Genomic DNA, 27,125 nt, shown 5'->3' on the forward strand with positions numbered 1-27,125 from the left:
CGTTCCTAAAATCCTTTGCTGTAAACATTTGCAGCACTGTAGTACCACAAACACTGTAGGCTTGCCAGTTGTTGATAAAAAGGAAGGACAGGACTGAGGACGTGCTAAGTGTAGTACTAGTGAAGAAATCAAGCAGTGAAAAAAATGGGTTTGACTTTGTGATGAATACTGACGTCTTAAACACTGGCAGGATTACAAAAATAGTACAGCAAATTGGGCATATTATTACAAAATATAAGGCTTTCTCTGTACAGCTAACTGATTGTATGTGACTCTCTTTTATGAAGGGTGTAAAAGCTATTAGAAATAAAAATGAAGCATTTTAAAAACAGCCAGAAAGGGAAAAAAGCATACAACCTCTTTTTTTGCAAGTAGTCCTTCTAGAAATATCTTTAAATATCTGTAACACATGGATATGGAAATAACTTTTTTTAATTGTCCTATTCTGCCAAAACAAACCTCATACCTCTGCTAATGAATTTCACAAAAAAAATTAAACATCATTTTATTCCTTCTTTAGCCCTGAAAATAGGACAGAAGCAGAATAGTCACTTCGCTGGTCCTCCTCACAAAAAATCATTTAATCTATTTTTTTTCTCTAATCTTAAATAAAAGGAAGAGAATTAGTTCTTAACTTACACAAAGTCTGAACAAATACTGTAATCAAGAAATGTGGTCTTGTTTTTCTCTCAGAAACCTTTGATTGAAATGTGGTCTTGTTTTTCTCTCAGAAACCTTTGATTAGAGCATAGATTTAAACTTTAAAGCATCTTGATGACATACTAAACATATGTATTTGGTTTATGGCTTGTTAGTCTTGTTTTGGCTTTAGAATTTTGAGATGTATTGCTTAAATGTGATTATCCATTACCTCTGGCCTACAGGAAAGGGGCTGAAGGAGTGAAAATTAAGATGCACGCAGTAAGAGCAAGAAGTAGATCCCAAATTCATAACAAATTAAGATCTGATTTGTATTTTTTTACTGCTGGCTTTGTTTGGTTAGGTTTTTTTAGTTTGGTTTGTTTTGTTTTTTAGCGTCTAGCCTTTCAGCTTATAGTGCTGACTCTCCTGGGACTGTTTGGTCCTTATCAGCATGGCAAAGGCACAGGTCTCTCTGGCTGCCAAGGCAGGATGCCCAGCCCTGCAGGATGGTCAGCCCAGGGTGCTCTGGGCTCCCTGACCCCAAGAGCATCTCTGGTACAACTTGAGAAAACCCTGACTGAAATGCCAAGGGGGAATCTAATGGATCTGAGAACGGTCTGAAGAAGGTTCCGGTGGAGCAGCACTCTCCTGCACTGTATTTTGTGTCATGTGAGGTAAGAGAGAGCTCATCAGAAAGAGAAGAGGCTTGGTCAGACATTTCAGGTGGATACAGAATCCTCTTTGAGCCTGAGTGAAATCTCCCAGCAAGGTCTAAAACCTTATCTGAGAGCTATGGGCTCCTGAAAATGAATCAGGAGTGCCTTCCTTGGTTCTGTGCTCCTGGGGTGACTCTGGGCCCCTCTCCATCCTCACCTCACAAGCAGGAACAGATCAATCATCTCTTTATGGGTCCCCCCCAACTCCTGGGGGTACCTGTGCCACAGAGCCACTTGGGAACTCCATTCCCAGGCACCTTGAATGTTACCCTTGAGGATGGAGGGTGATCCAGGCAAGCTGTGAGTACGGATGAGATGATCAGTGAGCCTCAGCCCCCTAAAACACATTGCAGAGCACAGTCTAGGCAAAGGAGGAGATCCCAGAACACACTGGTAGTCAATACAGCCAGGACTCTGGCAGCATGGAGAGCTCATCCCTGGAGACTGGATGTGCCTGGAGCACAAAGGAATGATGTGCTACAGTGATGGAGTCTTTGCTTCTTTTTTCCAGGGTTAGGATTAAATCCTGAGATAGTATTTCTTGTTGGGACTCAGATGCTTATTAGTTCTTATCTGTGTTACAGTCTCACAAACCCCGAGTTCTACAGCACTTCACTGCAACAAACTAAAAATGGAGCCCTATCTCCCTCTCTCTCTACAAGGCCTTTCAAGAATAAACTGTCAAATTAAGAAATGACACCTGAATTATTTTTACTTTTAACCCGACAACCAACCACCTGTGCACCACAATGTGGACTTTTTTATCCAATTACACAAAACAACACAAACCCATGGAGAAGAAGGTAAAGAAGAAGGACAAGCCTCTTCCCTGAAACATCCATCTTGCTTTATATATATTACTATATTCTAAACCCTTAAACTCAAGTTTCCCACACTGTGATATCACACACTTCTATTCAAACCCTACACCCACAATCCCAGTTCTATCACTCAATTTTGGAAGCCTTCTCCACAGCCTCAGGTCAAAGGCAATGCTCTCCTGGGGGTCAGTACCTGTCAGCACAGAAAGTCTGAAATTTTCAATAATCAGGGTTGCAACACTACAGGATTGCGAGATTCCTGTTGAAGAGCATTGGGATAAGATGTCCTGGCAATGGCTCTGGCCCAACTGGAATGTCTCACATTCAGAACACAAGGATGATGCCACTACTGATTGTAACATTCACATTCCCTGGAAAAATCCTTTCACCCAGAATTTTTCTCTTGGGAAGCTGAGAAGCCTCAGAGAAAAATAAAAATAATTATCTCATTTGCTTCTCCTGTGTTGTGCTCAATGTGTTTGGAGATTGTTTACCCACAGGTGATTGTTCCATTGCATTCTGCTGTGAGTTGTTTTCACTCCTTGGCCAATCAGGGCCAAGCTGTGTCAGGACTCTGGAAAGAGTCAGGAGTTTTCATTATTATCTTTTTAGCATTCTGTAAGTATCCCTGTGTTCTTTAGTATAGTAATCCTTAATATAATACAGTATCATAAAATAATAAATTAGCCTTCTGAGAACATGGAGTCAGATGCATCATTCCTTCCTTCACCACAAGGCACCTCACAAATACAATAACTGATGATCTACAAGCTCACAGGCCACCTCAGCAGCAGTGGCTGTGATGGGCACATCAGTGCCAGACTGCTTTTGCCACAGATTTATGGGATGTATTATTTGTGGGAAGCCCATTGACTGCTGGATTAGGATGGAGCCTGGAAACAAAAATCCAATATCTCCCCATGCTGTGAGCAGAGACTGAACTGAAACAACTCCATGGTGCAGATCAGTGTCTGGGTATTTTACTTTATGTGGTTTGAAATGAAATAGGGGCTCCATAGTTAAATGTACTCATTCTGTCAAGACTACTCCAGCTTCAATTTTTCCGTCATGACTGTAAAAAGATCCAATTTCCACTATGAAGTCTGGAAAATTATATCAACTATCAGGGTAGAATTAGACCTGATAGAAGCTTGGTGATCTTAAAAAGTATAAGATATAACCATTTTTCATTGTAAGAAGATTTTAGCTTTCCACTGGGCTTATTAATTTTTCCACTTTTTATATCGTATTCTACCCTATTATTTTATAAATAATGCTAAAAACAAAACCTTTATTCCAAATGTTCATTTCTGCTGCATTTTTTAGCTTCCTGATGGATTTAAATTTTTTTAATAAAATGAACAGTGATGTAAAGGATGGAAAAATCCACAGTACCCCATTCAGAGGCAAAGAAAAGAGTAAATACATTCATTGCTTTCCTCAGAAGAAATGTATTGTGCAGCTGCTGTGGAATACAATATTGAGATGAAAATGAAGCTGCAATGGAAATGGAATGAGAAATAGGTATTTGCTTCTGGGTGAGCGCAACAAACCTATCAGCTACACAGTTAAAATCAGCAGCCCCATCTCCCCAATTCCTGATGACTAAATAAACCACAGGTAAGAGGACAGGGGAATAAGACAGAAGGAAAGGAGGGAAATGAAGCTGCCAAATGAAAGAGAAGTGTTTCTGCAAAGGTCAGTAAGGGATAAGATTAGTTTGGAGTAAGCCAGTCCTACAGTGTAATTTGCAATATTTTCAAACACTTCAGAATAAGCATTCCTTGCTATTTTTAATATGGGCTTTGAGCCATGACTATCTAAATGGAGAGAAGAGGCATTAAAAGTTCATAGGGCTTGATATTGCCTGTAAAGAGAAAGCCCCTACAGAATTTTATTTTATTAGTAACCTTTATTAGCCTTGTAGCCAGTGCTGATTAAAGTATTGTGGCATATCTGTCAGCAGCAGGAATGCATGGGGATTATTAGCAACTGCATTTAACAGTCTAAGAGCCAAGAGGTAGAGCCACAAGCCTGGAATACTAATTCCCATTTTATTCAGTGTAAACAGTCAAAGGATGGATAATAGCTTACTTGTCTCCTTTTATTGGCATGTTTATTTGTCCTTTTGCTCTTCCCCCTCACCATGTAACTAAGACAGCAGAAAATAATACAAAATATGAGGCACTTACAAGCCTGGGTCAAATTGATTTCAGTGCAGAATATCCAAATTGGGCTGGTCAAACATAACTTCTACCCCTATAGAATAATGACTTCATTGGAATATATAAGCTCAAGCTGCTCACAGGCAGATATGGACTAAATACTGATGGGAAAAGTGTATTCAGCAGAGGATGCCTTTTAGAGTTCTGTCTGTAGACATATTCCAGGTCTTCACTGAAATATTCTGTTTATCATGTGAGGAATCTTTTGTAGACATAATTTCCATCCCAGCTGACTCCAATTTCTTCACTGAGAATATTCACAATTCAAATTGAGCTGTATAAGCAGCTGAGTCACACTGCATTCTTTTATCTTGGGACTTAATAAATTACTTATTAGTTTTAAAAATTTAGCCCAATTCATTTTTATGATGCCAAAAGCATTTTTTTTCATGACTCTGCTGTAATTACAGCAAAAGCCTGTTTTGGTCAATATTCAAATTAATGGACTTTCTTTAGTATAAATCCAAGGAAAGCATTAATGTTAATATCAACAATCTGGTTTGAATTAAACTCCACTTGGAAATGGATAAATGTTTATGAACAATATCTTTTAACATTTATGATGCTCCACTCATTGCTGCATTTCCAAAAATCCTGAGACAAGGTAGGCAAAATTAGCCAGAGCTCTACTGCTGAGTAAGGAAAACAATCTTAGCACAGTTCAAGTGATAGAATATCTTTGTTGGTGTAGATCACAGAGAAAAGTCTTGGAAAGGTTTATCTTTCCTCCCTATGACAAAAGTTCTTCTGCCTGACACAGAATTAAAGCCAGAGATCATAAACCAGAGCTGAGAATTATTTAAAAGAACAAAGAGATGGTTTCTACCCAAGACAAGCCTCAACCGTGAATGGTGACTCAAGACCACCAATGATGGTTCTGCATTTTTTTTACTAGAAAACCTTCTGTGAGGCTGAGCATGACATTGTGGCAAAAGGATCTCAAAGTTTCAAGTGAGTAATCTTTAATGTCCTCTTCTACAATAACACAGATAAAAAATAACCATAGGTATGATTGTAACATTTTTGTGGACTCTATATAAATACCATGCACTCATAATTAATTAAATCAATTAATATGATGATTTAGCAAGGTATAGATTAAAATTTTAATAAGCATACTAGAAAACATCTCTGAAGGTAATTAAAAAGCTCAGCTTTGTCTTCCAAAGTGCTTGTGTAAACAACTGACTGCTCTATTTCTGAAACTGTTGTGTAATTTAAAGCTGACAGTCTTGCCCAGTTTAAAATTTGTATGAATTAATGTATTTACCTCTAAATATTTGGTAATAAGCCATGGTAATTTAGCATGCTTTGCTCCTTGATCACTTAATGAGTTTAGCATGTCTGTCTGTAGTGCTTGCAATCCTCATGTAAAGTTGTACTTCACTGTATTCCTGTGGTTAAATATTGTTTGTTCTCTGGTCTCCAAGAGCCCTGAAGCCTGTGGCTCTGAAGAAATGCTCGGGCACCCCACTGGGAGTGGGATCAGTGCCTGGCATCCACCAACCCAGACCAGAACAGGCAGCACCAACAACCCTCCTGGCAGTACCTGCAGATATTGGATCTCACTCCCTAAACCTGCCATTAGAATTATTAGAATGAATCACTATTATTTCTCTACTAAAGCAAAAAGGACTTGAATCCAATTTCCCCAGTGCTTTCCAGGCCTCTGAAGAACACATATTATGCTATCTTAATATGGATTACTGTGATTTTTCTGCTCTTGCTAAAGAGAGCCATCTGTATTGCAGTTTTTCATCTGCTCCTATTCTTTCTGCTGTACTGTTCAGACACCTTTGTCAGTTCTTCAGGAAGCTTCCTGTAAAGCACAGAATTAGTTACTCTGACTGACATTTTCAATGCAGGAGGTCCTGAATGGCTAAGTAAATTTTATCCCACTCTCTGACTGATAATGTAATACTTGTAGTGATATTTTCTTATCACAAAGACTTGGTTTCGTGTTTTTGCTAATTTTTCTGCTGTGCTTTGTGGTTCTTTCATCACCTACTTCTTTTATTCTTTATTTTATTTCTTTTGGAGCAATTTCATTATGGCCTTGCCCCTTGTTCTGGCCTCATAAACTGACATAATAAACTGTAAATTTAAAGTCTCAGCTTAACTTATCCTAAGACAGATATAGCTTTTCTGTTCAACAGTCATTGTTGCTTTCATAAATATTCTGGATTTAAACTGTTGCAGGACTATCAAAAATCAGGCAAGTGAATCTACATGGGGATGAACACCAAGGCAGAATTTTAACTAGGATTTAATGCATGTAAATTCACCAGCCGGGAAACTGTTTGGGGATAGTAACCAGAAATTCAGAGGCAATATTAATGCAGCCCAGCCTGTAGAACTCAAAGTTGCAAATATTTTCTATACTGCAAACACTCATGGCAGGGCACATTTGTCAAAAAACATCTGCAATTCTGAACAAATCTCAGTGATTGGAATAATGGCCAATATCTTGTCTATTTTTCTCCCCAGACCAGTTAGCAGAAGCTTAAACTAGCTGACTTAGGTCCATCTAGCAATTACTGATATTCTATGGTAAAATTTATTAAATCTGCAAAAAACATCTATGGTATAATGAGAAAAAGAATTTTTATTTACTTAAAAAGAACAAAACTAACTCTTTGATAAACACAAAGATCCACCAGGGCATACTTTTACAGATTACACAGAATGTTTTCCAACAGAGCCTTGCTCTACAAATTCCATACCAAACACCTTCAGTAAAAATAACCTGTTGACAGAAGTTCACTGCAGGGTTTTACAGAATAATTGTGTCTGCAGAACTTCTTGATGAGTGTGAGATATAAATATGCCTATGCTTTGAAACAATAAATAAGAAAACACAATCATAAATTAGAAAATAATATATGGATACAATAAGTCCAGGAATGGATTCTAACACTGATCAGTTATTTCTGAATAATTTGTTGTTCCATCAATAGTTATGAAAGAGGGTGAGAATTGATCAAATACTGTACAATATGAGAATGTCTTGGGGAATATAGATATACAGATCCATTTTTAATTTCAGAGATAGTGTAATCTATTTTTATGTCAGTGTACAATATGTTGATGTGAGGCTGCAAGAAAAAAATGCTATTACAATTACTTGTTCATAGCATTTGCCTGAGTTATAAGAATTGATTTTCCTATTTATTTGACTTGTGATGTTGGAGTTCTCTGTGACTTGTTCAAGAAAGTAATTTCCAAATTTCACAGAAAATTTGGCATTTGGAATGACAGTGAAAATAAGGGAAAGTAACATAAGTTTCCCACGTAATTTTGATGGATAAGATAATTATTTTTCTCACTACTACTCCTACCTATCTGAAGACATTCCTAAGTCTAGTTTGAGTGCTCTCTTAAATGAATCCTCAAGACGCAGGAGGGTTCCAGTTGAAGTAATCTCCAGGTTTACCAGTGTATTGGGTGATTACACCATCACAGCCCAGGCTTGGCACAGGGACACGGTGGAGTCACCATTCCTAGAGGGATTTAAAGACTTGTAGATGTGGCACTGGAGACCTTGGTGAGTGGTGGGGTTGGCAGTGCTGAGCTAATGGTTGTACTCAATGATCTGAAAGCCCTTTTCCAACCTAAACAACTCCATGGTTCTACAAACTCCACTAGGATCTGCAAAGGGAGAATTCCTGAAATGTTCTGTCCAAGGACTCAAGCTCTGGGAGCCCTGGGTACCGGCAGTAAGTGTGGGGCAGTGTGGAAGTCTCCTTGAATTAACAGAATTTCCTGGCTTGTTTGTAAGGTGGTGTGAAACTGGGAAAATATACAGGGAAGGAAAGAAAAGATTATTGCATGGAAAATAAAAAAAGTTACAGGATTAAGTATCATTCAAAATTAATCGTGGAATCCCAGAATGGGTTGGAGGGACCTTAAAGCCCATCCAGTGCCACCCCTGCCATGGCAGGGACACCTTCCATATCCCAGGCTGCTCCAGCCCCAGTGTCCAGCCTGGCCTTGGGCACTGCCAGGGATCCAAGGGCAGCCCCAGCTTCTCTGGATTCAATTTCTACTCAACAATTCCTCATTCCCAATATCCCACCCAGCCCTGTCCTCTGGCACTGGCAGCCATTCCCCTTTGTCCTCTACCAGTTTACAGCAGGAACAGAATGGGAACAGCATGGCTAAAACACATGAAGGTGCAGAAGTGGAACTAAGCCAGAGATAGAAGCAAATTTTAAAAATCATGATGTTCAGAAAACAAAGAATTTCAGTTCTCACATGAGAGAACTGATTCATGATGACAAAGTCCAGTCACACATTTAAATAATTTGCATAAATAATAAATTTACTTGGTATGGTAAAAGTTGAGAATCATACACAACACAACAAGTTGTAGTTAAATACTTGTCTTAAATACTCAGATCGGAATGGAAAACCTGATATAAAGAGGAGAAAATGTATATAAATAAGGAAAGAACAGGATTTTAAAAATGTACTTTCTCCCCCATCAGCCATGTTAGAGAAACTCTTTCAGTATGATAGGCACAGGAGCCCACCAGATATTGCTCTTTTTTTTTTGTGAAAGCCTTTTATAGTAGTAAACTTCATTTCTCTAGAAAAAACTCCTACATTTTATATAGCAGTTGAAAAACCTTAAAAAAACTAATTGCATTTATTATTGAGCAATAGACACTGAGGCCTCACAAGATTCCTAGCATTCATTACTTCAAAAGCAGTAGTTTGAAATTAAAAGGTTAAAATAACAACTTTTCAGGAATGAATTATTTTATCTCTGAAAAGTAGGAAACTAAAACTACCTTCGGCCAGACAAGGTGATAGCCTCTCTCATAAAAGCTTGAAAATTACTACATCTGAAGCCAATAGTCTCAATTACACAAAAAATGTTCTGATCACATTATACTAATTACAACTGAATCCTCATTAGTGTCCACAGCCATTGCTGTCAGGGCTCTGAACAAGGTGTGGGGATTCTGCAGCACCTCCTCCCCCAGGAGAATTTTCACTGCCTGTCTCCAGAACCGGCTCTGGGGCAGTGCTGCTCCTAATCCTGGATTGGAGTTGTGGGCAAAGGGAGGCTGTGTGAGGAAAAGCTGCAAAACCCTGCTGGGGGAGCACAGCTGATCCCAGTGCCCTGCTCATTCCTCTGAGCTGAGGGGCAGCCAAGGCTTCTCACCACCCTCACAGACAGGAATCTCCTCCTAAATAAAGAGGAGATTCTTCCTAAATTTTCTTCCTAAAGTATAAAATCACACTGGTGAATGGTTGGAGGCAAATCCAGCAATGCCAGGATGAAAGCTTGGATTTGTGCTGCCTTTTGTGTGAGCAAATGTGAGCCATTGCCATGTGTCCATGTCATCTTGACACCTGGAGCTCCCAAAAATATCTGAGAGACATTTCTTATCAACTCTACCAGCACACCTCATTTGTGCTTGAGGCATACAACACTGCAACTCAAGTTTAGGATGTTCCTACAAAGTCTAGGTGACACCAACTCCAGGTATTTCCTCTCCAGGCACAGAGTGACATTGAACTTGACTGCTGTCAGCCGAGGCTGACCCTGCTCAACGCCCTGCAAACAGATGTGGAACAGAAAAGGCAGATTTCTCTCTGTTGTAAAGCTTATCTATCTGGCAGAAATTCAATCTGGACCCCTCTCTAGATGTTTTACCTTCACCTCACGACCTCAAACACAGTAATAAACACACATTAACACAGTGCGGGAGAAGTAGGTGCTGTGACTCTAAGCAAGCTCAGCTGGGTCATGTTTGTAGTTCATTACTCTCAGGCTTGTGTGATTTATTAAGCAATGTCCAGAGAGATCTAGTGAGTTTTCACATAGCTAACACAATTAAATATTAAAGGAAAATATTATCTCATTTGGCTGAAATAAAACCGTGGATGTTAACTTATTGATAACCAAAGTATATCTTAACATTCAACTTGCTATTTTTAAGTGAATAAAAATTGACTAACTCTACACTAACACACAAATTTATAAACCACCATGTTCTAATAATGACAAATTAATTTGGAAAGCAGTTTGATAGTTAGTAAAATGTTATTGCTAGTTGGATAGACAGTACATTGCAGAGAGATTAATGGCAGGAGGAGAAAATTGGCTGCAGACCTTCGGAACAGAAAATTTCCATGAGGTAATGCTGAAAGCTGCTCTGAGGTACCTTTGCATCATCAAGAGGGAATTTAATTTAGATGTTCAATATTAGTGTCAAGCTCTGAGAAGCTTCTTGGATCACAACAGCAGCAATTACAAATACACTGCTGGCAGTGGAATCCATCCCACAGGGCACGAGTTTAGAGACAGCACCAATCTCCTGGCTGGTTTACATTCCATTTTTAGTGACCTGATTTCTAAACAAGGCTTTAACTTGCAGCATTTTGTTATTTTCCACCTAGGAAAGCCACTGTACCAAGTTTGGAAGGTGTGGGCATGCAAAATGTGTAAATTGCAGTGTTTTCCTTTGACTGGCACTGCAGCTGGGGCAGGTCTCAATAGGCACCTTCTCTTAGGTCACATTAAGACCAACAATTGCATATTGAGCTTAACTAGTCTGCAAGGGCTGCTGGCTACATTAACACTGGGGCTTTTATTGTCTAAAAGCTGCAAGGAGGCTATAAAGTGACATATCCAGCATAGTGAAAACACAGCAACATTAAAAAGAACCATTATAGCTCCACTTTAGGTTCCTGGAATACATTAAGTGTCACAAGTAGCCACTTTTATCACACAATTAGGGATTATATATTGTTTGGTACATCAGTTTAAACTAATTAATTCTAATTATTCTGTCATTTCCACCAAGTTGCTATAGACAAGAAGAGGTAAAATTTTTCCTTTTTCTCAAGTTAATAATGGAAAGGTGGTTTTGATTTGGGTTCTTCAGGTTTTTTTTTTTAGTTGTTTTGTTTTTGTTTTTTGTAAGCCAATTAGAACAAAAAACCAACATTAAGAAGATCCAAACTACCATTTAATTTAAGAGGATTTGTCAAGGAGTAGCTCTGATCATTTTTTGTTTGCTCTTTAAATTTTCAACAACAAAACAACAAAAACCTGATCTTCAAAGGATTCATTCAGCTCCTTCTTCCCTCTTACACAGAGGTGAAGGAAAGAAAAAAAAAATCATAAATTGTTATGGTAACTTTTCAGTCATGCACCTTGGGAAAAAAAAAAAAGGCAACTTAAAATTTTTAGGAATGTTGATTTCCTCATATTTTAATTAAAGAAATGCTGTACACTTAGAATGAAAAGCAAGGAAAAGCAGTGAAATTTTGTTTTACAAGTTCATCTTCCCTTGGATTTTCATTTGGTTCCTTATAGCTCCCATAAGAATGTTCTGTTTTCTAAGGAAGACTTTATGATGACTGAGACACTGACTATAACAATATTAATATCTTGAGGGGCTGGAGCCCCAGGAGGGCTGAGGGAGCTGGATCTGGAGGATCCAGAGCTGGATTCATGAGTTGAGGGACAGCAGGGCCAAGTGCCAGGTCCTACCCTGGGGTCTTGTCCAAAATTACTATGGATCCAGAGCTGGGTCCACAAAATCCCACAATCATTAAGGTTGGAAAATCCCTGCCAGGCCATGGAGTCCCAGCTGTGCCCAATGCCCACCTTGTCCCCAGCCCAGAGCCCTGAGTGCCACCTCCAGCCCTTCCTGGGACACCTGAAGGGATGGGCACTCCAAAGCTCCCTGGGCAGCCCCTACCAAGGCCTGAGCAGCCTTTCCATGGGCAAATTCCTGCTGGTGCCCACCCTGAGCCCAGCCTGAGGCCGTTCCCTCTGCTCCTGTCCCTGTTCCTGGGAGCACAGCCCGGCCCCCCGGCTGTCCCCTCCTGGCAGGGAGTTGTGCAGAGCCACAAGGGCCCCCTGAGCCTCCTTTGCTCCAGGCTCAGCCCCTTCCCAGCTCCCTCAGCCGCTGCTGGGGCTCCAGCCCCTTGCCCAGCTCCGTTCCCTGCCCTGGGCACGCTGCAGCCCCTGCAGGGCTCTGGTGGCCATGACAGGCCCAGCAGTGGCCGCAGCCCTCGGGGTCCCTCAGCAGGGCCAGCCCAGGGGCCGGGCCCTGCCCTGGGCCTGCTGCCACCCCAGGGCTGGCACAGCCCAGGTGCCGCTGGCCTCTGGCACTACTGCCTTTGTGCCCAGCCCTGGCACCAGCACCGCCAGGGCCTTTGCCACCAGCAGCTTTGCAGCCCCTCTTTGCCAGCCCAGCTCCATGGGGTTGGGGTGACCCCAGGGCAGGAGCTGGCACTTGGCCCTGCTGTCCCTCAGCCCATGCATCCAGCCTGGCCAGATCCAGCTCCCTCAGCCCCTCCTGTGGCTCCAGCCCCTCAAGATCTCTCCCAGGAGTGAAAAGGTCACAGAAATCCCATCCTGGCCCCTCCTGAGCGGCCCCCATGCTGATCTGGGGGCAGCCAAAATTAACCCAAACTCCCCAGACACAGTAGAAAGCTGCAGCCTGTCCTGATCAAGGAGACAAGAGCAAACCCTTGATAAGGAAACACACAACAGAGATAATTGACTTTCTCAATGTCGTTGTGCTTAATGTGCAAAGAAATTAAGGAATCTGATTTATCCTTTAGAAAGGTGAACAGAGTCAACAGAATGCAGAACGAACATCCCAGAGGAAGTTCTGTGCAGAAGGTAGGAGTGTCCCACTGGAATGGATGGAAAAACCTGGATCCAATTCTTCAGTTTCCCACAGATGAGCAATTACTCACAACCAGCCTAAGTCCGAGTATGGACATACTGTGTCCTACTGTCACCATTTTCCAACATGACAAATCTTCTCAAATCAAAAATCAGGCTTTAAGCAGAACACTGACACTTTGGCAATTTTTTTTTTGCAAAAATAATCCAAATAATTTTTGCAAAACCAATCCAGTTCTTTGTCTTACATGGAAAAAGAAACAATGGCAAAATTTCAAAAGCTTCTCCTAAACTAAAATGTTCTCTGAACTCTGCTGGTAAAGGAGAGGAGGTTATTTTTACTCTAACAAGATAGTGATGAGGTATTTTCAAAAAAAAAAATAAAGAAAAAATACATTAATGGTACAAGCACAAATTTTTCCACTTCTGAGGCTTTGAAACTTTATGTTTGAAGAAAAACCTTGTTCTGCAACCCAGCATTACATTTTCTTTAGGCACATTTTTACACCCTATGTAAAAGGTCAGGAAAAGAAAAAAGCTATCTGAATTAAATTAGTACAGCCAGTTATGCCTCTTCATAGAGAATTAAAAGTGAAACTGCTGGAAAAAATATCACATTCTGCTAATGCTTTATTAGCAGACTCAGGTTCTCTGCTAATTACCAGAATCAGTCACCCAAAGAACGTGTGTTTATTTCTCCCACAAGTCTGAGACAAAAAAGGAGGAAATAATAATATCCCTTGGAGTTGTCAAGGGGCCTCCTGCCCAGCAGAGAAAGAACAACTCCCTGTAAACCTTCATCTTTTCCATAAACACAGGACTCCTGCTCTTTTTGTCACAACTGATGTTTACTCTGTCAGACTTCTTTTAACATTTCAGGGATAAATTAAAGGCCCTAATTATTGCTTTCCATTCTGTTCCCAAGATCAGGACTCTGTGCACACCAGTGCAAGAGACAATAGTGAACTCTGTGTTTGCTGCACCCTTCTTTGGTGGCAGTAATTGCACCTGCTGTTTCTTTGTGGCTCTGACCTTTCAGTTATCCAGAATTAGTCTGGATGAGGCAGTGCCTCTGGCACAAACAGCACTTTGGCCAGCTCCTTGGAAAAGGGCAGTGCCAAGGTAAGACACAGCCATGACAAATTTCAAAAGGCACAAGCAGAATAGGGTTTTAACACTAAGTGAGGGCTGACTAATATTTATCTTGATTTAGGGGGTCTGTTGGAAAAAGAGTTTTGCTGAGTAGTGATTTAGGAACTGAAAAGTTATGGAAAATTCTTTACAAATAGGAAAAAATATCTGCAAAGTGACCATTTCACATAGTAATGGCTTTAATCCACATTGTCCTACATGATCAGTCATACTAAGGTCAGTAAATAATAATTAAGTTAAACCTTGGCTGCCTCAAAATGCTTCTTGCTTTTAAGAATTGGGCTCCTTATGTTGCAGTTCTGCTCATTAGAAGGGGTCTGTGCATCCCAGTAGGAACTGCTGGATTTTAATTCTTTTTCCTATCAGGAATTTTGGGAGAGCTTGCACATACAGTGCTTCCCCTCAACAGTTCAGAATTTGTTTATTTCTATTGTCTATTCTGTTTCCACAGAATTCCAAATTTTTTATCATAACACAAAAAAAGCATCAGAACGGACATTTTCTTTCCCCAGACAATGTGCTACATTTTTTGCATTTCTTTGAAACACCATAGGACAAATCAATGTAGAGAAACTTCCAGAGGAAATGCTGTGAAGGTGCTCTTGACACCTGGTTGAGCTGCCAGAGGCCCCGGGAAAGGACTCTGCAACCCAGCAGTGCCTGAGGGAGTCTGTGCAGGGCTCAGCACCTGAGGTACAAACCCAGAGCGTCACTTTTCCTTAAACCAGGACTTCTGCTGCCTAACACCTCTAAATATAACCCACTGCTTCTAATTTAAGCTTCTCTCTTGGAATTGTCCCACACTGACTCCAATTACAATTGTGGAAGTTATATATTAAGAGATACTATTTTTATCTTGAAAAGGTAGATTGCAAAGACAACACAGAATTTACCTTGAATACTCCAGGCACATGAAAAGCAACTGGCAGGAATGAAAAGAGAGTGCAGTAGACAAAATATTAAGAAAACCTAAAGGTTTTTTGGTTTTAATCCCAAACTTATACTGTAAGGAGAATATGAATATATAGCTTATACTGTAAATAAAGTCCAGTATTTATGCAACAAATAAGTCCCAAATAACTTCATAAAACAATAGTAAAAGTAATACAATAAACATGTCCCCTGCATGTCTGTTGACCTGGAATACTGCAATGAGATTCCCTTCTCAGCAGCTCCTTCTCCCCTCAGCCCCTTCACACCTTGGGGGTTGCTTGTACTCACATGAGCCCAAAACTAGAACTCAAGAGGGTTCCCAAAACTGATGGGAACAGGGGAACCCCCTTTGCTCTAGAGCTCCTGTCCATGAAGTGCCTAGGAGAGAGAAGTCTTCACTGCTGACCCTTCACCCATTGATCCCTTTGGGTGGTGAACCCCTCACCAGGCAGGAGCAGCTCAGGTCCCTGGGTATCCAGCACATGTCACAGCTAAAACAGCCACAATACACAGAGTATCCCCCCACACAGAGTAACACCTTACCTCATCAGGAGGCTTCAGGAGTCTGCCCACACAGAGTAACACCAGGTCACTGCAGAAGGCTGCAAGCATCTCCCTTCTAGTTCTTACCCCAACCTTTTATCACCTCATGCTGATGCACTGCACCTGTGTGCCCTCTGTTCCCTCTGTGGTTGGTCAGTGATTGCACACCTGGGCACTCCATGGCTCATTGCTGTCAGTGCTGCTCACCTGCTGCTCACAGCTGCAACCCATTGGGGATGGGACAGCTCCATCCCAATTATCACAAACTGTGTGTGCCTACAGCACAGCTCCATCCCAGTGACCCCAAACTGTGTGTGCCTGCAGCACAGCTCCATCCCAGTGACCCCAAACTGTGTGTGCCTACAGCACAGCTCCATCCCAATGACCCCAAACTGTGTGTGCCTGCAGCACAGCTCCATCCCAGTGACCCCAAACTGTGTGTGCCTGCAGCACAGCCCCATCCCAATTACCATAAACTGTGTGCCCGCAACACAGCCCCATCCCAGTGACCCCAAACTGTGTGTGCCTGCAACACAGCCCCATCCCAATGACCCCAAACTGTGTGCCTGCAACACAGCCCCATCCCAATGACCCCAAACTGTGCCCCTACAGCACAGCCCCATCCCAAACTGTGTGCCTGCAACACAGCCCCATCCCAATGACCCCAAACTGTGTGCCACACACAGCCCCATCCCAATGACCCCAAACTGTGTGCCTACACCTGGGTTCATTCTGTCCCAAGGCTTTGACCCTCTCTAGGTTATCTTTCCAGTCTACCCAGCCTGTATTTCCCACATCCCCATCCTTGCCTGGTATATTTGCAATTTTCCAGTCATTAGGCACCTTCCCCAAATGCCAAAATCTTTCAGACATGATAGACTCTTGTGAGCTAAGGAATAAAAGCATTTTTCCTTACCATTCTTCCCTTAGAAATCAAGAGTTTTTCTAAGACTGATCTGTAGGAGTCTCCTTCCACTGTCTATTTTGCTCAACACAGGATGTAAAAATGAACAGTCCACATCTGGAGCTTCCTGCAGCTTTTTGACAAACGCCATCCACCTCATGCAGAACATTTTAATTTACAGAGCCTCAAGCAGACAAACAAACCTTGGAATTTAGGTTCAGCTCTTCATCATCTGCTGGTGAACACACAATTAGGTGCAACTGTTGTGCAGAGTAATTAGTAGGTGTCAAGATGATGGTGGTTTGTTGTGCATGGAGATTTTGGGAACTGGGATAACGATCTGAAATCTTTTGTTGTGGATAGGAACACAAAAGTAGAACTTCCAGCTGAGTATTCTTCAGTGAATAATTCATTTGATGATGACAGTACTGTTGTAACTCATTTTCCAGACAAATAGCTGGGATTGGATCCTCCTGCACATTGATCTGGATTATTTTTTTCCTCATGCTTACAGGACTCACCGAAGTTAAAGAAAGGAGAATTTCCAAGGCTGTGATTACAGAAATAGATTGAAACCAAAAGTGAGGGGGAGGGAGAAAACAGAAAAGGTGAAGGTCACGTTAAAAGAAAAAGCCTTTAGCTTTTGTTCTGAATAATTTCAAGTCTTTCAGTTCTCCTATCTTGCTCCCTTCTTAACCCCAGACTCTTTCCCATTGCATATATTTATATTTTGAAATTCTGCTAAGTAAGGAGAAATAAGATAACAATCTTTGCAGGAAAAATGCCTATTTCCTTTGGAAAAATAATCTTTAACACTATTCTGAAATACTGCTTATGCAAAGCTGGTGCAGCTTCAACCAAACTGGAGTAAGAGCAGTGTGAAGGCTTGAATGAGCACAACAAGTCATTATTTTCCTTTTACAAACTCTTTTGTAGGAATAACTGCAAAAAGATGATCATTAACTTGTAACTCAGTGCAGCTGAAATATAAGAGAATTCTTCCACCCTGGAAGAGTTGCAGGGTGTGTGTGTTTGTGTATAAATTCACAGGTACACAAATGCGTGTAATTATTGATTACAAAATATCTCAAGTGACTATTTAAGCCCAGCCAAATGCTAAGTTTGGGGTTTTTTCAGTCTGAAGTCACTGAAATATGCATGAATGGAACTGATATGGATGCAGCATTGATATGTGTCCAACATGGTGCCCGTAAATTATACCAAGGAACAGAGAGATAAGATGTGGGCTGTATTTCTAGAATAATGAACATGATAAAAGGTTAGGCCTTTTGTTATATTTCTTCTGAAATATGCAATTTGTTACAAGTTATATTGTCTGTGGAAAGAATCCCTACTGCAACTCTAATGTGGTTTTTTACTATCAAAAACATAAAAGCACATCAGAACACATCATGTGCAAACCATGGCATTAAACAGATTAGAAAACTAAATGTCATACTGTAACATGACCGGGGTTTCTGCAGCTAATTTACAAGAAAGGCAGAGGAACTCTGCAGGAAGCACTTTCTCCAAATATGCACCCTGCAGCTAAAATACCTCATATACCTTATTGTTCTTGCAGGGTAAAAAAAAAAGGAAGGAAAAAACCCCTTGAATAAAGTGATAAATTTAAAGCTTGTGTGGATTTTAAGATGACTAAATGAATTCCGTGTGAGATTTGTGTATTGCAAACAAATTTAAAAAAAAAAATCACAGCAGTCTTAGCTATAAAATACTTTTTTAATCTACCATTCAATTGTTTGCACTGCAGTTGCACTGAAATATTTGAAATTTTATGAATGCTTCAATTACCAGTAAACTTTTTATTTAATTCCTATTTAATTGTACTTTCCCCTGTGCCCCTCATGACACTGCACTCCTGTCAGTACCCCAGAGAAAGGAGACTGCAGCACAGCCCACTGCAGCCACAAAAATGTTGTTTTCTTTTACTTAGAAAAGTGCTGGAATTTCAAATCTGTTTGCTGCTGAATCTGGAGGAGTTAAACAAGACTCTCTACACTCTTGAAGAGACTTAAGTAAAAGGCCATCAGTCTTCTTAATTAAGCCTTTTCCTATAAGCACTGCCTGAAAGCACCTTAGTTGCCTTTTCAAGCTCTCACCTGATTCTAATTAAGCTCCTTGGAACATTAACCTGGCTTTTTCCTCATGATTCATCTCATTAGGAGAAAAAGGTAAATGACTCACTTTTCTATGCTACTTCATGTAGTGGCCTTCTGCTGGAGTTGGTGAGAGCTGGGACAGCTCAGCCTGGAGAGGAGAAGTTGTGTGGAGACCTCACAGCACCTTCCAGGGGCTGCAGGGAAACCAGAGAGGGACAATTCCTCAGGGACAGGACAAGGAGTGATGGCCTCAAAGTACATTTAGGTGGGATCTTGGCAATGAGGAATTGTTCCCTGGCAGGGTGGGCAGGCCCTGGCACAGGGTGCCCAGAGCAGCTGGGGCTGCCCCTGGATCCCTGGCAGTGCCCAAGGCCAGGCTGGACACTGGGGCTGGAGCAGCCTGGGACAGTGGGAGGTGTCCCTGCCATGGATGGGGTGGCACTGGATGGGCTTTGTGCTCCCTTTCTTGGTGTGTTCCTTAATCCTCAAACACTGACTTAAATTTGAAGCAATTAAGGATCAGCCTTCTCCAAGCTCAAAGGAAAGGGAGCATCAAACTGTATTGTATCATGGAAATGAGATATCCTCAATTTTTTCTACTTCCTTCCTTGACTATGCAAACACTGGGAAGAAGTTAAACCTAATATATATTCATATATTGTTGGGTTTTTTACTTTGTTCCATTAAAAGTTTACTTCCTTTAGAGACTGCTTGAACAATAACAATTTATCCAGCTAAATGATAAAACATAATTACTTCCAGCTGTTGCAAAAGAAGAAACTGTAGTCAATCTGAAGAATAAAAGAAAATTTTTGGACTTTGTCAAAACACAGTAGTTTCCAGAGCTGAATGAAGACTCCTCTTTAGTTTGATAGCTGAACAAAGGGAACAAAAAGGAAATTAGTTGGACCAAGTTAAGCTAATAAATCTTGAAGTTCTTTCCATCAGTACTTTTGTTTCGTGTCTTATAAACATGGGCTCGAAAGGGTGTGCTTTGTTTTGGGACAAAAAACTTTTAGATAAAATTCTGCAATAATATTTTTCTTCCCTGTATACAATATTTACTCCAACAGAGGTCATGTGTGTAAAAACCACTTTCTGAAAATTCTGTTTTGTAAAAGGAAAAAAGCAGATTGGAAGCCAAACCCTTTCACCTTGGTCCCAGTTCTAAGGAAGTTGTCCCAACCACCAGGTGATGGAGCCAATGTCTCACTTTGACACTGGAATGAGCAGAACAGAGCAGAAATGTTTCACCCAAAGGCCTGTGACAGCAAAATTAGCAGATGGTGAGGACATGCTGCTAAGAGGAAAGGGAAGTTCAAAAGACATGAGTGGAATTTCTTGCATCTGTATGTTGGCAGGTGAACAGAAAACTCCCAAGCACCTTGGTGTGACACTTTTACAAAAATGTGAGGAGTCCCAGATACCCTAAAACTCCATTTCTTGAGGAGTAAATAGTTCACCATCGCCAGGCTTCACCTGCTTTACTAGCAAGTGAAAAAAAACTCTTTAGTTCTTTTCATTGAAAATGATGTAAGAGATAAATCTCCACTCCCAGGCTAATTTATTAGTGTCAGCGCAGAAAGGCTGACACAATTTCTATAAACTTATCAGTCAACATATTGGTCATAAACACTTTGGTTTGCACCAGGTATTTACAGCAGCTCCTGATTGCAAGAACACCAACACTTAGAATCTTTGTACTTGTCCTGTTCAAATAGTCTTTGTCTAATGCCTTCAGAAATTGTTCCAAATCTGAGATATTCCCCAGAGAAGAAATGAAGAAGGAAACCTGTTGTTAAAGTTACCCCTCTGAATAAATAAGATCCAAGAGTACTGCAGAGCTGAGAGCAGTGGAGATAATTGTTCAACATAGAGTATGAGTAACAAACTGTTCAATTGTCAGGCACTAAACCTCTGTCTGTTCTGTGTCTTCTGTGGCATGATATGCTCCAAAAATAATTTCTCCTTCTTTGTTGTCCAAGGTCTCCTCTCTCCTTGCTTCTTTTTCAATGAACAAGTCCTTTTAGCATAAAGTGCTGGAAGTACAGAACAGATAAGAGCAGAAATGAAAATAATTCTACTTTTTCTTCTTTTGAAATATTTTCTTCTACAAAGGAGGTATGATAAAATTCTGGTATTAAACAGCTAGTTAGAAACTGCTATTGCAATTCTGAACTTTTTGTTCTAATTCTATGACAGTAACAGGAAAAAATATGACAGTGCCTATGAAAAATGGTCATTCTTAAGTATCATATTCTTCTGAAGTATCATGAATTCTACTGAGCAGTGCAATATTAGACCTAATACCTGTTATACCCGAGCATGAATATTCACAGACTGATCCTTATGAAGCCCTGAGTATAAAGTGACAGCATAAAAAGCCATCAGTCACTTTTTTCTGTATGAAACCTTCCTGAAATTAAGATCAGCTAAATTGGAATCAGATGCGATATCAGCCGAAATTCAATTAATACTTGCTTTTGTTTCCACCTTCCCTCAAAAATCAAGTTGTAAGCAGAGTAAGAGAATGCTGCTTATTTAGTTTTATCACAGCTAAATCCTTTCTAAATATGATTTGGTGGAAAAATAGACTGACCTATTCAATCACACCAGAAAAACCAAACCAGTAACATAACATGTCGTTATTCAGGTAACAAAGTAATAGGGAACAAAAATCCAAAATTTTAATCCAGGGTTATAAATATAGCAAAAGTCCACAGATTTGTAAAATATTTGATGCTTTTGCATAAAAGAATTTTTAGGAACAGGCTTGCTATCTTACTGCTGAGTACTTCTTTTATGAGCAGAACTTCTGCTTGTCATGTTGAAATTGGATTCTGAGGTTTTTGGGAAAAAAAAAAGCCCAGTCTGTGTGTCATATTAAACTCTAGAAAAATAGTGAAGTAGGATAACTACACTGCAAATAAAAGTGTCAGAAAATTTTAACTTGAACCTTTGTCTCAATTCCCTTACCAGGGTAAGATTAATTAGCAAAATGAGAGTTATTGCAAACACTGACATTCTGCAAGCATGAGCTTCACTGAGCAGTGTGATTGTGACAGAAAATTGTATTCAAGTGCTCCTTTAATGGCAGAAGGAGCAGAATGAATACTCATTTCTGCAGGATAGCAGTGGTGGGTATGTTTATGGCTGGTGGAAACATCCAAGGCTCTGCCAAGCCGGCTGCAATCCAATTCCTCATATTCCTGAAGAACAAGAAGCTGTGGCTCAGAGTGCAGAGTCTTTGGGGGTATTGGAAACACACCATCCCTGTGGTTTGAATTCCTTCTGTGGTTGCTGTAATTATTGTTGTATTAACTTTTATCGTGGCTCTGAATGTTGAGCTCGAATATACATAATCTCCCTACCATGAGTAAGACGTGAGTGGGATCAAATTCTCTTTGTTCTTGCATGAATAAGTCTCCCTCAGGTGCACAGCAGGCTAACCATCCCCTCCAGCTGTACAGTGATTATCCCCCTCAGCTGTAGTTACTCCACCAACACTCAGCCTTCCCACAGATCTACCAAACTTGGGTAAACCCTCCTCAGGCTCACTTAGGAGGCAGAATTTTAACTTCAAACATGACTTTGTGTGATTCAGGGGAGCCAATATTTCCTTTATGTTCACAATAGGGAACTCAGACTTTCAGAGATGGAACATGCAGGCCAAAGAGACACTTAAAAAAAAAAAAAAGCAGTTATTTTGTATTTTCTACAGCTGGTTTACCTCAGTAGATAATATGCATATAAATATACATATGTAAATATATATGTATGCATATAAGTGCATACATATCTATATATATTTTATGTTTGAATTGTTTATTAAGATATATTTTATATGTGTGTGTATGAACATATATTTATATGGTGTATATATATATATATATATATATATATATATATGTGTGTGTGTGTGTTAATATATATGTAAATAGGAGTCCTAAGGCAGAAGTGCAGCAACAAAAATACAACAATCCCTTGCCAGAAGCAGCTGCTGCCTCATTTGTTCCCTGCAAACTCTGTATTTCACGTGGCTATCTCTGCAAACCATAGTGCTCATGGTGCTTCTGGGATAGGGGATTTTCCTGCAGAAATAACTACACAGGGAAATGTGGAATTGTTGAGATGCTTTCCAGGCAAGAGGTGACGTTTTTCTCTGTGGCTCCCAGCAGAAATGGCCTGTTTGCCACGAGACAAACCCAGCAGGAAATCTCTGCCAGCTGGGACTGTGCCAGCAGGGAAAAGCAAAATGCTCTGAAGATCTTCTTGGTCAGAAAAATCTCACCACTGTTCATATTATGGGTTTTTTAATCCCTCTGGTGTGTATTTCAAAAGCTGCAAGCACAGGAGCTGGAGAAGAGGGGGAATCCTCCAAGCGCTGGCTGAAATCAGAGGTTCATTTCCTCACAAATCCAGGAGTGCAAACTGCAGGGTTTGCTCTCTGCCATGCCCACCCCAAATGGCTGCTCAGTAACACCTCCCTGGGTCACACACATCTATAGAATCTGTACATTAACCAGCCAGGGTCAGCTGACAGGGTAATTAAATCAAATGTGCACAAGTGAGGGAGAATCTGATTAACTCACAGAGGTTCCAGTCCAAGCAGCCATCAGCCAAGGACAAAAAGCTGTCAAATTGCAGTGAGTATTTTGGAATCTCTAATTTAAGGGAATCCCTGCAGCTGTATCTGAAATGTTACAGCATTAGTCTCTGATTTAAATATCCATTAGTTAATGCTTTTTAAACATATATTATAGGAAGAGCATTGTGTAAATACCAAGCACTGGAATATAAGTGATTTTTAAGAATGTTAATGGTTATCATAATGAAAACTAAAGGAACATCAGCATATCTTCTAGGAAGCAGCTCCTGTATCTGCTAAAGTAAAGTACTTTATGTAATATTGGTGGAAATATCTTCACACTAAATACACTGCCAGAGATTATTTTAATATTTGTCATATGGAAATCAATGGTTTGTTTTACTGACTTCACAGTGAATAAAATCATTTCTCATGTGGAAGAAATTTCCAAACTTCCCTTCATAACAAAGTAAATTGTAAGTAAAAATCAATGTGAGTAACCTGACTGCTAATGCCCTGTCTCATATTGCCTCTCCACTTCTCTCATTCATCTCTCTCTCAGGGAGATTCATTGTTGGTTTGGAACAGATGTCAGCAGCACTAAACAATCCCCATTCCCATCACTAATGATGCTCTTGTGTAATTTTCTGAAGATAAATAAAAATGTTAAAATATAATCCATTTTGTGGCTAGAACAGCCACTTTTGTCCTGGCACTTTTACAAACAGTTCAGATGTCCAATGTTTTGAGGTTTTTTAAAAATTTTAATTAAGAAGTGCTTCACTTGTTAAGCTTTGATGTGTCTCCTCCTTCCCTCTACTCAGTCCTTTGCACTCAGCTGGAGCTGTTGTGGGACTCATTCCTCACCTCCTGTCCTTCATTACCTCTTTCCAGTCACTGCAAGTCCTTCAAACCCCAGAGGGAATGTTATGTCTCCAGTTTTCTTTAAGGAGCAGCCCAGGGCTGCAGAGCTGCTGTTTGTGTAACCTGCTGTCCTGCTTTGGGCACCACAGCTCCTGAGTGTTTCTGTGCATCCTCAGCTCCCAGCCTGCAGTGCCAGAGCTGTTCTCACCTGTGCAATCACCCATTAAACAGTAATTTCTCTCATGATGCCACACAGCCCCTTATGACAACAGAAATATGAAATGTCTGGGGTTGGAGCCTGGAATTCCAATGGTTTAACCTTGCTCCAAAAGGAAGCCTAAAAAGGTAGACAGGGGAAACAGGAGTAAAGCCCTGAAGGGCTGCAGAAACCATGAAATGTTCTATCCAAAAAGTGTTTCTTTATTTTGCCACTGAATTCAACTGAGCTTCCTTGTAACCAAGGCTCAGAAAGCTGAATTATCATAGGTGGAAACATCAACAACTTTTAGAGCACTTCCTCAAGCTCTGCAAAGGGTTAAAATCCAAGTTAGCATTCAGAGACACTTCTCCATTCAGACCTGCTCATTGACCTTGACTTATAATTCCATAAAAATACACATATACTAAAATGAGTTAAATTAATGATATTAAAAGAATGGAAAGAAGACAGAAAGAGACAGTATAAACCCTGCTATTCATTCTTTCCTTTTACATTAATTTCTGTGCTTTTCCTCATTTCTTTTCAAACTTTTATTACTTGGATTCTTGTTCCCAGGTTCTATGTTTATTTTGCACTTCTTCAGTTATCAAAATCAAATCATCCTCTTCCACCATGTTGACCACTGAGTTTTAATTTTCCCATAATTGCTGGGATATTGAATGTGTTTTTGAAGGCTAAATGTTCTTTCAGGTAGCACTAAGAAGAAAAGGATTTTGTTTAAATCCTGTATTAACTTCTAAAAATAACCAATTAAATATATATGTGTGTGTGTTTACACATAAAGACAAACTCTAGAAACAGTTGAATGAAAAATAATTCAGGTTCATGTCATCTGGTATTTTTAGGAGTTCTGTTGTTTCTACCTGCTCCTAATTCTGCTCCTAAAGTTGGATATTGCTTTTTTGCACTCACCTCTGCAGAAAAGCGAGCACAGCCACTCTGCAATGGTGTTTCAGCCACAAGGAATTTCATGTAATCTCTACTGATTCAAATCCAAGAGAGAGGTGGGGGTTATCACACATTTCTCTCCTCTGAATCCAAACTCATCCCTTTTCTAGAAGTGGCTTTTAATCTTCTCAGTGCTTCTGCTGTTGCTCAAAGGAGGAGTTAATCACTCTGGCTATTCCCATTTGCTTCTACCATCATGTCCAGCTGCTCTGCTTCACTTCTTTTCCTCTGATCTTCCTCATAAAATTTGTTTTTAAGTACTATTTTCTAGTTGAGAATAATAGCTGATAATTTCAGTTTAAAAGGGTATGGGAAGCACTGAACAAAATAATTTTAGTGGGAAAATGAAATGTTTGCAAATGAAGCATTAAAAGAATCAAGGAGACAACAACAGTGTATTGTTGGTGCAACATTAGTTTTATGCCCATTGTTGAACTGATTTTAATTATAAGCAAAGATATCCATGATCAGAGGAAGCAATCTGTGTTGAAATGCATGTACAGTCATTTAAGAGGAATCACAAAAGCCAGCAGTGGTGAATCTCTCAAACAGAACACGTGAAAATATCCCAGCACTCATTTTGAACATTTCTTACATTTCCTTCCCCTGCAGGTATCAGAACACAGTGTCTGAGCTAAATTATGTAAATTAAGAGCACTAAAATGGTATTTTCCTGAAACAGACTCTAGAAATGGCTTTTCCAGCTCTGTGTTCTTCTGTGAACTCTTTTGTTCACACAAGAAATGAACATAAATAATGAAAACTTTTGCTTCTGTAAATAATTGCTGCACCTTTTGCAGTGAACATCCAATGATCTGTAGTTTTGAAAATATTTTCTTTGGGTTTTTGGGTTTGGTTTTTGTTGTTTTGGTTTTTTTATTAAGTATTCATGAAAATCTGATATCCAGTGGTGGAACAAACAACATTTTAAATTTATTTTAAATTTCAGCACCGGGCCAATTGTGTTAGGAATTGCAATATCCTCTACCTGCTTAGTCAGAAGTGGACTATACAAAGTTGGAGAGATGAAACAAAGAAAAATTCTGAAAGGAGAAACAGAAAACCCCTAAACTGCATTTTCTGAAAATCCTTTGTCATAAAATTCTGACAGCAGTTGTTTTAAAACTGGGGGGTTTTGCTTTCAAATTAAATTTATTTTGCAAATAGCACTATTACCTCAATGAGAAGAATAATGCAGATATACATTTACTCTGATAAATTTCTAAATTAAAAAAACCAACACAAATCACCAACAGAGTTGAGTGATACATTTTCTTAAAGAAGAAGGACAGAATAAATGGTAAAAAAGAGTTTGATATCTGGAAATTGCTTGCTGTATGGGCATAAATTCCCAAATTTATGAGCAAGACCATGTGGGAAAATGAACTAAAAGAGCTCATTTAGTGAAAAAGAAAGAGTTCAAAAAAGTGGAACAGAAAAATCTCAGAGAAACCTGTTTAATTATTGCAGAGATCAAATATGAGAGGATAAATATATTCACTTAAATGAAGGAAAATCCTATTTTAATGTGAAAATAAATACAGCATCTTTGAAACTATTTTTACTAGAAATGAACATTTTGCAGCATTCTCTAATTAAGTATTTCCTGCACCACAGCAACTATTGACCCAAATTTGTCCAATGAGAAACAGACTGGTCACAACTTTCTTAAATGAATTCAATAGCTTGAGTAGGACAAGAATCACAGCAAAAACACAAAAGCAGAACAAAAAATGGAATCAGAGAATCCCAGAATGGGTCAGGCTGGAGGGGACAGCAATGGAGCATCT

Source organism: Melozone crissalis, unplaced genomic scaffold (genome assembly GCF_028551555.1).
Source record: "Melozone crissalis strain CALT ecotype California unplaced genomic scaffold, PUWL_Pcris_2 ptg000007l_1, whole genome shotgun sequence".
NCBI classification, from domain to species: domain Eukaryota; kingdom Metazoa; phylum Chordata; class Aves; order Passeriformes; family Passerellidae; genus Melozone; species Melozone crissalis.